Below are 13,194 nucleotides of genomic sequence, written 5' to 3'. Positions count from 1 at the left end.
GGAAACCATGATCATCTATTGACTAACGAGCTAGCTAACTAGAGGCTTGCTAGGGACACATTGTGATCTATTCATTCACACATGTATTACTGTTTCCTGTTAATACAATTATAGCATGAACGATAGACGATTATCATGAACAAGGAAATGTGATAATAACCATTTTATTATTGCCTCTAGGGCATATTTCCAACAGTCTCCCACTTGCACTAGAGACAATAATCTAGTTACATTGTGATGTATCGAACACCCATAGCATTATGGTGCTGATCATGTTTTGCTCGTGGAAGAGGTTTAGTCAACGGGTCTGCAATATTCAGATCCGTGTGTACTTCACAAATATCTATCACTCCAGTTTGGACATGGTCCTGGATGGAGTTGTAGCGGCGCTTGATGTGCTTCGTCTTCCGGTGAAACCTGGGCTCCTTGGCTATGGCAATGGCTCCAGTGTTATCACAGAAGAGTGTCATAGGACCCGACGCGCTTGGAACCACTCCAAGGTCGGTGATGAGCTCCTTCATCCAAATTCCTTCATGAGCCGCTTCTGAAGCAGCTATGTACTCCGCTTCACATGTAGATGCTGCCACGACTTCTTGCTTGCTGCTGCACCAGCTCACTGCCCCACCATTCAACACATATACGTATCCGGTTTGTGACTTAGAGTCATCCGGATCTGTGTCGAAGCTAGCGTCGACGTAACCCTTTACGACGAGCTCTTCGTCACCTCCATAAACGAGAAACATTTCCTTAGTCCTTTTCAGGTACTTAAGGATATTCTTGACCGCTGTCCAGTGTTCTGCACCGGGATTACTTTGGTACCTCCCTACCAAGCTTATGGCAAGGTTTATATCAGGTCTGGTACACAGCATGGCATACATTAGAGAGCCCACGGCTGAAGCGTAGGGGACAGAACTCATCTTCTCTCTATCTGCTGTCGTGGTCGGCGACTGAGTCTTACTCAATCTCATACCTTGCAAAACTGGCAAGAACCCTTTCTTTGAGTTTTCCATATTGAATTTCTTCAATATCTTGTCAAGGTATGTACTTTGCGAAAGACCTATGAGGCGTCTCGATCTATCTCTATAGATCTTGATGCCTAATATGTATGCAGCTTCTCCAAGGTCCTTCATTGAAAAGCTCTTATTCAAATAGGCCTTTATGCTCTCCAACATCTCTATATCATTCCCCATCAATAATATGTCATCCACATATAGTACGAGGAAAGCTACAGAGCTCCCACTCACTTTCTTGTACAGACAGGCTTCTCCGTAAACCTGTATGAACCCAAACGCTTTAATCACCTCATTAAAGCGAATGTTCCAACTCCGAGATGCTTGCACCAGCCCATAGATGGAGCGCTGGAGCTTGCATACTTTGTTAGCACCTTTAGGATCGACAAAACCTTCTGGTTGCATCATATACAACTCTTCCTTAAGATTCCCGTTAAGGAATGCTGTTTTGACGTCCATTTGCCAAATTTCATAATCATAAAAGGCGGCAATTGCTAACATGATTCGGACTGATTTCAGCTTCGCTACGGGAGAGAAAGTCTCTTCGTAGTCAACTCCTTGAATTTGTCGAAAACCCTTTGCGACAAGTCGAGCTTTGTAAACGGTTACATTACCGTTTGCATCAGTCTTCTTCTTGAAGATCCATTTATTTTCTATGGCTCGCCGTTCATCGGGCAAGTCCACCAAAGTCCATACTTTGTTCTCATACATGGATCCTATCTCGGATTTCATGGCCTCAAGCCATTTGTTGGAATCCGGGCCCGCCATCGCTTCTTCATAGTTCGAAGGTTCACCGTTGTCTAACAACATGATTTCCATCACAGGGTTGCCGTACCACTCTGGTGTGGAGCGTACCCTTGTGGACCTTCGCGGTTCAGTAGTAACTTGATCCGAAGCTTCATGATCATCATCATTAACTTCCTCTTCAGTCGGTGTAGGCACCACAGGAACAACTTCTTGCGCTGCGCTACTTTCCGGTTCGAGAGGGGGTGTAATTACCTCATCAAGTTCTACCTTCCTCCCACTTACTTCTTTCGAGAGAAACTCTTTCTCTAGAAAGGATCCGTTCTTGGCAGCAAAGGTTTTACCTTCGGATCTAAGATAGAAGGTATACCCAATAGTTTCCTTAGGGTATCCTATGAATACGCATTTCTCCGCTTTGGGTTCGAGCTTTTCTGGTTGAAGTTTCTTCACATAAGCATCGCAGCCCCAAACTTTAAGAAACGACAACTTAGGTTTCTTGCCAAACCATAGTTCATACGGTGTCGTCTCAACGGATTTAGACGGTGCCCTATTTAAAGTGAATGCTGCAGTTTCTAATGCGTATCCCCAAAATGATAGCGGTAAGTCGGTGAGAGACATCATAGATCATACCATATCTAATAAAGTGCGATTACGACGTTCAGACACTCCGTTGCGCTGCGGTGTGCCAGGCGGCGTTAGTTGTGAAACAATTCCACACTTCCTTAGGTGTGTGCCAAACTCGTGACTCAAATATTCTCCTCCACGATCAGATCGTAGATATTTAATTTTTCTGTCACGTTGATTCTCAACCTCACTCTGAAATTCCTTGAACTTTTCAAACGTCTCAGATTTGTGTTTCATCAAGTAGATATACCCATACCTACTCAAATCATCGGTGAGAGTGAGAACATAACGATAACCACCGCGAGCTTCAACGTTCATTGGACCACACACATCAGTATGTATTATTTCCAATAAGTCGGTGGCTCTCTCCATTATTCCTGAGAATGGAGTCTTAGTCATCTTGCCCATGAGGCACGGTTCGCATGTGTCAAATGATTCAAAGTCAAGAGACTCTAGCAGTCCATCAGTATGGAGCTTCTTCATGCGCTTAACGCTGATATGACCAAGGCGGCAGTGCCACAAGTATGTGGGACTATCATTATCAACTTTGCATCTTTTGGTACTCACACTATGAATATGTGTAACATCACGATCGAGATTCATCAAGAATAAACCATTCACCAGCGGAGCATGACCATAAAACATATCACTCATATAAATAGAACAACCATTATTCTCTGACTTAAATGAGTAGCCGTCTCGCATTAAGCAAGACCCTGATACAATGTTCATGCTTAAAGCTGGTACTAAATAACAATTATTAAGGTTTAAAACTAATCCCGGCGGTAGATGTAGAGGTAGCGTGCCGACGGCGATCACATCGACCTTTGAACCATTCCCGACGCGCATCGTCACCTCGTCCTTGGCCAGTCTCCGCTTATTCCACAGTTCCTGCTTTGAGTTGCAAATGTGAGCAACAGCACGGGTATCAAATACCCAGGAGCTACTACGAGCACTGGTAAGGTACACATCAATAACAATGTATATCACATATACCTTTAACGTTGCTGGCCTTCTTGTCCGCTAAGTATTTGGGGCAGTTCCGTTTCCAGTGACCTTTTCCCTTGCAGTAGAAGCACTCAGTCTCAGGCTTGGGTCCGTTCTTTTTCTTCTTCCCGGCATCTGGCTTACCGGGCGCGGCAACAGCTTTGTCGTCTTTCTTGAAGTTCTTCTTACCCTTGCCTTTCTTGAAACTAGTGGTCTTGTTGACCATCAACACTTGATGCTCCTTCTTGATTTCTACTTCTGCAGACTTGAGCATTGAGTACAACTCGGGAATGGTTTTCTCCATCCCTTGCATGTTGTAGTTAAGCACAAAGCCTTTGTAGCTTGGTGGGAGAGACTGGAGGATTCTGTCAATGATGGCATCATCCGGAAGTTCGACTCCAAGTGAAGTCAGACGACCGTGTAACCCAGACATTTTGAGTATGTGCTCACTGACAGAACTGTTCTCCTCCATCTTACAGCTGAAGAACTTGTCGGAGACTTCATACCTCTCGACACGGGCATGAGCTTGAAAAACTAGCTTCAGCTCTTGGAACATCTCATATGCCCCGTGTTGCTCAAAACGTCTTTGGAGCCCCGTTTCTAGACTGTATAACATGCCACACCTGACCAGAGAGTAGTCATCACTTCGCGCTTGCCAGACGTTTAGAACGTCCTGGGCTGCTGCGGGAGTGGGAGGGTCACCTAGCGGCGCATTAAGGACATAAGCCTTTTTAGCTGCTTCAAGGATGAGCTTCAGGTTGCGAACCCAGTCCGCATAGTTGCTACCATCATCTTTCAGTTTGTTTTTCTCTAGGAATGCGTTGAAGTTGAGGTTGACGTTGGACATCTACAATATTTATAAAGACAACTTTTAGACTAAGTTCATGACAATTAAGTTCATTTAATCAAATTAAGTATGAACTCCCACTTAAATCAACATCCCTCTAGTCATCTAAGTGATACATGATCCATGTTGACTAACCCGTGTCCGATCATCACGTGAGACGGACCAGTCACCATGGTGAGCAACTTCATGCTGATCGTATTCAACCATACGACTCATGTTCGACCTTTCGGTCTCTTGTATTCGAGGTCATGTCTGTGCATGCTAAGCTCGTCGAGTCAACCTAAGTGTTTCGCGTGTGTAAATCTGGCTTACACCCGTTGTATGCGAACGTTAGAATCTATTACACCCGATCATCACGTGGTGCTTCGAGACAACGAACCTTCGCAACGGTGCACACTTAGGGGAATACGTTCTCGAAATTTTAGGAGGGATCATCTTATTATGCTACCGTCGTTTTAAGCAATAAGATGTAAAACATGATAAACATCACAATGCAATCATATAGTGACATGATATGGCCATTATCATCTTTTCTCATTCGATCTCCATCTTCAGGCATCGCATGATCATCATCGTCACCGGCGTGACACCATGATCTCCATCATCATGATCTCCATCATCGTGTCTCCGTGAAGTCGTCACGCCAACTACTACTATCACTACTACTATGGCTAACCGTTAGCAATGAAGTAAAAAGTAGCAAGCACATGGCGTTGCATCTCATACAATAAATTAAGACAACTCCTATGGCTCCTGCCGGTTGTCATACTCATCGACATGCAATTCGTGAAACCTATTACAATAACATGATCATCTCATACATCATACATGCAACATCACAACTTTGGCCATATCACATCACATGTCAAACCCTGCAAAAACAAGCTAGACGTCCTCTAATTGTTGTTGCAAGTTTTACGTGGCTGATTTGGGTTTCTAGCAAGAACGCCTTCTTACCTACGTGACAGCCACAACGATGATATGCCAAAGCTATTTACCCTTCATAAGGACCCTTTTCATCAAATCCAATCCGACTAGAGTAGGAGAGACAGACACCCGCTAGCCACCTTTATGCACGATGTGCATGTCTGTCGGTGGAACCAGTCTCACGTAAGCGTACGTGTAAGGTCGGTCCGGGCCGCTTCATCCCACAATACCGCCGGAAAAGAATAAGACTAGTAACGGCAAGCAAATTGACAAACCATCGCCCACAACTTTTGTGTTCTACTCGTGCATAGAATCTACGCATAGAAAACCTGGCTCTGATACCACTGTTGGGTAACGTAGCATAAATTCAAAAAATTTCCTACGCATGTTCAGATCTTCCTATGGAGAGACCAGCAACGAGAGAGGGGTAAGAGCATCTTCATACCTTTGAAGATCGCTAAGCGGAAGCGTTTGCTAGAACGCGGTTGATGGAGTCGTACTCGCGGCGATTCCGATCTAGTGCCAAACAACGGCACCTCCGCGTTCAACACACGTGCAGCCCGGTGACGTCTCCCGCACCTTGATCCAGCAAGGAGGAGGGAGAGGTTGGGGAAGAAGTCCAGCAACACGACGGCGTGGTGTCGGTGGAGAGACGAGGTCTCCCGGCAGGGCTTCGCCAAGCGCCGGCAGAGAGGAGGAGGGAGAAGTGCAGGCTGCGCCGAGGGAGAGGGAAAACTGTGTCCTCCAAAGGCCAAAAGTGCCCACTATATATAGGGGAAGGGGAGAGGGGGTGCCACCCCTAGGGTTCCCACCCTAGGGGGTGCGGCAGCCCTCCCAGATGGGGTTTGTGGCGGCCAGATGGGGAGGAGGGGGTGGCGCACCCCTCTGGTGGGCCTAAGGCCCACCTAAGTTAGGGTTCCCCCCCTCTTTTTCTTTCCCCTGCGCCATGGGCTGAGTGGGGAGGCGCACCAGCCCAACTAGGGGCTGGTTCCCACCCCCACTTAGCCCATCTTACCTCTTGGGGTCGCAGCCCCCCTTCGGTGGTCCCGGTACGTTACCGGTGATGCCCGAAACACTTCCGGTGTCCGAAACCATCCGTCCTATATATCAATCTTTACCTCCGGACCATTCCGGAGCTCCTCGTGACGTCCGGGATCTCATCCGGGACTCCAAACAACTTTCGGTAATCTCATATAACAATTCCCTATAACCCTAGCGTCATCGAACCTTAAGTGTGTAGACCCTACGGGTTCGGGAGACAGGCAGACATGACCGAGACACCTCTCTGGCCAATAACCATCAGCGGGGTCTGGATACCCATGGTGGCTCCCACTAGCTCCACGATGATCTCATCGGATGAACCACGACGTCAAGGATTCAATCAATCCCGTATACGATTCCCTTTGTCTGTCGGTATAGAACTTGCCCGAGATTCGATCGTCGGTATACCTATACCTTGTTCAATCTCGTCACCGGTAAGTCTCTTTACTCGTTCCGTAGCACGTCATCGTGTGACTAACTCCTTAGTCACATTGAGCTCATGATGATGTTCTACCGAGTGGGCCCAGAGATACCTCTCCGTCACACGGAGTGACAAATCCCGATCTCGATTCGTGCCAACCCAACAGACACTTTCGGAGGTACCCGTAGTGCACCTTTATAGTCACCCAGTTACGTTGTGACGTTTGATACACCCAAAGCACTCTTACGGTATCCGGGAGTTGCACAATCTCACGGTCGAAGGAAAAGATACTTGACATTAGAAAAGCATTACCATACGAACAATACGATCTAGTGCTAGGCTTAGGATTGGGTCTTGTCCACCATATCATTCTCCCAATGATGTGATCCCGTTATCAATGACATCCAATGTCCATGATCAGGAAACCATGATCATCTATTGACTAACGAGCTAGCTAACTAGAGGCTTGCTAGGGACACATTGTGATCTATTCATTCACACATGTATTACTGTTTCCTGTTAATACAATTATAGCATGAACGATAGACGATTATCATGAACAAGGAAATGTGATAATAACCATTTTATTATTGCCTCTAGGGCATATTTCCAACACTAGCTTGTTGCATATTACCCACAGTTGTTCCTCCAGATGGAACTATGTTTTGCAACACTACACTGATGCTAGATAATTGCTTACTCAGATCTAACACTGCTTTTTCTAGGCTGCCGACATGCAAAGAGATATCACCTTGCTTAGCATCTATGGAGTGCATATCAGCCTGCAGTTTTGACACATCTGCTCTCAGCACCGAATTGTCTTTTTGGAGGTTGCTGAATTCGTCTTTCATAGCCAACAGATCTTGCACATCAGCTTCGTCCATAGTGCCCTTACGATCCATCTCCTTGATCTCAGTCCTGGTTAGGAATTTACCACGGTTCAAACCGCAACCCTTCCAGAGAACTAAGATCCTGCTGCCGCCTAGATCCACGCCTCCAAAAGCATACAGATCAGCGCGAGGACCTGGGATTTTACTGATCAAACAATTTGTGCGATCAACCACTCCCGCTCGACTGATCTATGACCGAATGAAAACACCGCCACCAGCGCCACCAGAAATAACAGAGCTCGAACACCGCCGCCAACACAGCCAACTCTGCCGATCGTCCACTATAGGGTGGGAAAAGGGTGGGAATCTTGGATCGGGGAGAAGGATTTGTCACTCCCTCACTTTGTAGCCGAGGATCGGTTGCTCATGATACCAATTTGTCAAGACCCGAAGGCAAAATAGGTGGTGTTCTTGCGAAAAAAGAAGGGGAAAGTTTAGCTCCGATCGGAGATGTATTGATCTATAGGGAATATTCCTTGCTTAAAGCAAATCACATGGAAAATCAATGCCTCGCTCAGCCACAGCCCGGCCAGCTTTATAGGACAAAGTTTAACTGCAGTAACTAACAGGGAAACAACGGAAAAGGTAACAGTAAATACGGCAATGGACCGTGAACAGGACATATCCAACTGCTAGCACGCGTCTTTGTATGAGCTACGCTCACAGCCGTTGGATAACTGTCGAAGGACGAAGTGTTAACTGACGAAAGCAGTGTTCTTCTGAAGGTGGTCATGACAGCCTCTTTTCTTTTTCAAGATTGGAGGCGCGCGACCGCCGGCGGCACCCTTTCCTTCTTGCCGAATTCCATCCCGCGTCTAACGCGGTTTCTGCTACTTGTTGTTTTTCTGTTTTTTTAATAAATACTCCAACTGTTTCTAAATACTATTCGCTCCCTTTCTAAATATAATTTTTTTTAAAGTCACTAGAGATCTAGTACGTACAAAAGAAAATGAGTGAATCTACGCTCTAAGGTATGTCAACATACATCCGTATGTAGCTCAATAACGAGACCTCTAAAAAAGACTTATATTTAAGAACGGAAGGAGTATAAGTTTTTTAAGATTTCATTAATGAACTATACATCTATATGTAGCCTCCTAATAAAATCTTTAGAAAAGATTTATATTAAGGAACAAAACGGGTACAGTGACGGAGCCATAGGATGGTCAGGGTGGGTCGCGGCCCATCCTGAATTTAAGAATCAGGCTTTATACTATATAGTAAAATAGATAGAATAAATCGATAAAAATGTTTTTTATGAGTGTATAAACTGTTGGTCTACCCTGACCCAGTGTGCTGGATCCGCCACTGAGGGAGTATATTTATGAATACCGATTGCATGGGTTGAGCATAGACTATACCAAAGGGCGGTGCAGTTGGGTCGGAGCAAAGCTGGCCAAACGGGCCGGCCCGGCACGGCACGGCCCGGCCCACCACAATCATGCCAGGCACGGCACGGCACGCCTGGGCCCGATTATTAGTTGAGTCGTGCCGTGCCGGCCCATCGGCGCAGCCTCCCGGTCCACGCACGGCACGGAGGCTATATGGGTCGGTCTGTAGGCACAGGCCTGCTAGCCTGTTAGTTTTTTTTTATTTTAGGCTGCTACTTGGGCTGATTTTGGCCTATTATGCTGTTTTTTGGACCGACTTTAATATATTGGGTTGTGTTTTCGGTCGATTTTGGCCTGAATTTAAGAATCAGGCTTTAATACTACTATAGTAAAATAGATAGAATAAATCGATAAAAATGATTTTTTTTATAAGTGTATGAACTGTTGGTCTACCCTGACACTACAAGAAATATGCTCATATGTGATGTTTTTTTAAATGTCGTTGATGAATTCGTCATAAATCTATGACGATTTCATCCGAAATCGTCGTAAACCGTTTGAGGGGATCAAATCTACATATAAATTACGACGATGTGAGTCAAAAACGTCGTAACCACATAAGATGAGATCGTCATAACTTTTACGACGATTTAAAAATGTCGTAACATGTTCTAACTATGTTGACATGTCACTCGTGGGTCCATTATATCCCACCTCATCCTAGTTTGTGAAGCAACCTACTATTCTATCATTCCAAAAATTCTCGAAAAATTCTCATAAATACTTTGGATCATATATTTCTCATATATGTGAAAACCCTTCCTTCCATAGTTCAAAAATAATTCAGCAATATTCATTTTTCTATTCTGTTCAGAATAGCAATTCGTGAAGGAAGTGCTATTTCTATTTCTTTGATTACCCTCATATTTTTTGGGCACTCTTTCCTATCCAAATCATTGCCTCATGAGAACTTTTGTAACGATTTGCCTAGTAAATCTTTCTCAGCAAATATCCAAAGTTTGTGTTCAGCTAATAGCTTTGTGAAGGAAGTACTAGATAGGAATATCCTGATGAGTTGAATTTTTTCCACATCATCAATGTGCCCAAAACATAGCTCTCCATAAAATTGTAGCCACATCTACAATCCATGTGAGCTCATGATCCAATCTTTGTTTCTGGTAATATTTTAATTTTGTGAAGCAACTACATTTTATATTGCTTTATAGTTGATGAAAATTTACCACGGGATGACACCGACCATATAACCTTACTCCACCAAACTTTAGCACATTTAATTCAGCCAGTTTCTCTCAATATTTTTCCCAATATTCTGTTCAGTAGAGAGCATTGTGAAGGAAGTACAATTTTTATTTATCCAAATTTTATGAAATTTTTACAGTACCTTAATGTGCCCAAATTATCATCCTCCTCCAAATTTCAGCTCAATCCAATCATCTGTGTGAGCCCAGTTTCAATTACCATTTTCTGTCCAGATTGGCACATTGTGAAGGAAGTGTCACTTTGGCATGTCCAAATGGTATAATTTTTATATAGTGCCTTCATATGCCCAAATTAACATCATACACCAAATTTCAGCTCAATCCATTCATTAATTTGATCCCAGCTTCAACATTCATATTTCTGCACAGTGTGTTACTTTGCAAAGCAAGTGCCACCTAGGTTCATCCATTTGAGCTAAAAATTTGCCAATAGAGTGTCCTTAGTAGATGATCATCCTAAGCCAAAATTTAGGCCCATTGTCTATGTGAATTACCCGCACCGCTAATCAAACACTTGGGTGTTAGTTCATGTTTGAGCTTAGTTCAGTCTCCTCGTGAGATTCTTCTATTGTATTCTTCTTGCTAACACCTACCGAGGGATTTTCCAACCCACTAGACATGCATATTCCACCTAGAACGTGTGGCAACGCAACGGTCAGGCGGTGACCATGCGGCTGGCATGCAAGTTCATGCGCTCTGGAGTTGGGCCCTCGACCACCATCCAAACCTCAACGTCAAGGCACCACACCATGTATTTCTGATTAAATAGATACTTATATACCTATAAATGATTTTTGGGAAAAATAAAGAGCAAACTATAATGCAGTTGCAGTTCAAATTTAACCCGCTTCCATCTGAATCGACATAAATTTGTCTTTTTCACGAGAGGTGGATAAAAGTTTTTAACATCCAACCATTTTGTCAATTGTACATTAAATATGGAGTAGTATTTTATAAAAATGATTTGGTCCAATTTTGAAACAAATATATGGTACGTCCTTCATAAAAAACTCATTTTGGTCATTTGAAAAATGAAAAATGAATTTTTCATAGAAGGAAAATGAAAAATTCCTTAATCAACATTGTTTGCCATTCCAATATGCACCCTTGTGCATAATATTATATCATTTCAACAAAATATGTCATTAATGTGACCATAAGATTGATCATTTGGCTTGAAAGCCATGAATCTTCACATATGATAGCCCATTTCTAAGAACACTTATTTAAAATAATTGTCGTATTGTCATTTTCGTCCCCAGTCCTCTGGTGCCATGCCTCCAGAATGTTTTGCAGGTAGTCCGTTGTTGCCAAATGCAGATGTTCAGCATATAGGCACTATTAATCCCATAGGAGGTACTTATCTTCTGGTCACATCTTTGAACTAGTTAGGAACCTGCGGTAGGGAATGAACTACCGTGCATACCATATTTGCTTAATAATTCTTAAATCTTTGATTTGTTACATCTTTTTCCTGATTCTCATAAATCTGGCAATATTTGTTTTGAAGTGAACGGTGTTAAATTGCATTTCTTGGAATCTTGTTAAAACATTTCTTTGCTTGCCTGCTCGCAAGCGTGTTTATGGCTATCCTTTTTCCACAACCTAGGAGGGCACACTCAGTAATCAGCCTAAATTGTTATGTTTGCGTATCAAGCTAGTTTCTTGTCATTTTCAAACTTACACTATGGGCACACAGTAATCAACCTAGGAGGGCACACTCAGTAATCAAACTTCATAATATTGTCCAGGAGACAAAAGGTGCTTATTGCCCCCTTTGTATTCACATGCTTACACTCATTTCTAGAATTTGGTTGGGATAATGAATCTGCCTATCTCTTTCAACTTCATAATGTTTTTTCTTTTGTCTCTTTTTCTGTTGCTAGGAAAGTGGTGAGAAGATGTCGATGATGCCTACTTGGGACATTCAAATCAACACAATATAAAAATTTCTGAACCTATGTCTCATAGGAGAGTGGAATGAATTCCATTGTTAGTAGATGTTCCATTGTTCTATTGTGCAATTCTGTCTGTTCTTGCTATATTCCTGTGTAAAGAAATGTATTCATGAGATGAGTTATTGTGTTACGTAAACCTGGGAGATGTACTATGTGATGTTATATGATGGATGATTTTAATTTGACTTAGAGTTTTTTTTGATTTGAATATAAAATAGTGTTGGATTGAATATTGGATAAATAATTGGGTTGATAAGGCCCAACAAATAGAAATGAAACCAAGTTTTGAAACAAAAAGTTGCTGAATTCAAAAATGAAAAAAGGCCAAAACTGAAACTGAACCAAATGTATTTGGGCACTAAAAGGCCAGGACCCAAATTATAATGATAAAAAAATTTCTAAAAAAACATACTAAAGTGGTTGTAAATAGGCTAAGGCCCAAAAGAAGTCCAATAAGAAAAAACCCAAAAAAATAAAACCAGCCCATGTGATCAATTGAAATGGGTTGGGCTGATTTCAACTATGATGCTTTGATTTCGTCGTAACTTTGCCACATAGGACTGGGTTATATTGTCAACGATGATTTAGGATCGTCGTAAAGGTTACGACGATCCAGGAATCGTCGTAGAAGTTACGACGATTTCGATCAAAACGTCGGTGTTGTTCATTTCTGACGCTCCGTTTTCAACGCTTGGTTTTTCGTCGTGAGATCGTCGTAAACTAAAAACCGTGACGATGTAGCGACGAAAATATAGCGTCGTGTATTAGCATATTCCTTGTAGTGTGACCCAGTGTGCTGGATCCGCCACTGAGGGAGTATTATAAATACCCAATTGCATGGGTTGAGCATAGACTATACCAAAGGGCGGTGCAGTTGGGTCGGAGACACCCCGCCGATCTAGTCAAGGCGTCTTGCATATCTTTCTTTTTTTTTCCTTTTATAGTATTATATTCGATCAGAAATACTTGTGAATATATTCATCTTTTCGACAAGTATTTTTGGACGGGTAAAGTGTAAATTCCACACACTACCAGGCACTCCCACCATGTATATATACACATGGTTAAAAAAGGTGTGCCAAAGCGAAGGCTTAAGCGCGCCTAGACGATAGCAAAATGCCTAGCGCTTAATCT

This window comes from Hordeum vulgare, chromosome 1H, assembly GCF_904849725.1.
Source record: "Hordeum vulgare subsp. vulgare chromosome 1H, MorexV3_pseudomolecules_assembly, whole genome shotgun sequence".
Lineage (NCBI taxonomy): Eukaryota > Viridiplantae > Streptophyta > Magnoliopsida > Poales > Poaceae > Hordeum > Hordeum vulgare.
The sequence above is the reverse complement of the archived record's forward strand: the minus strand, read 5'-3'. Positions refer to the sequence as shown.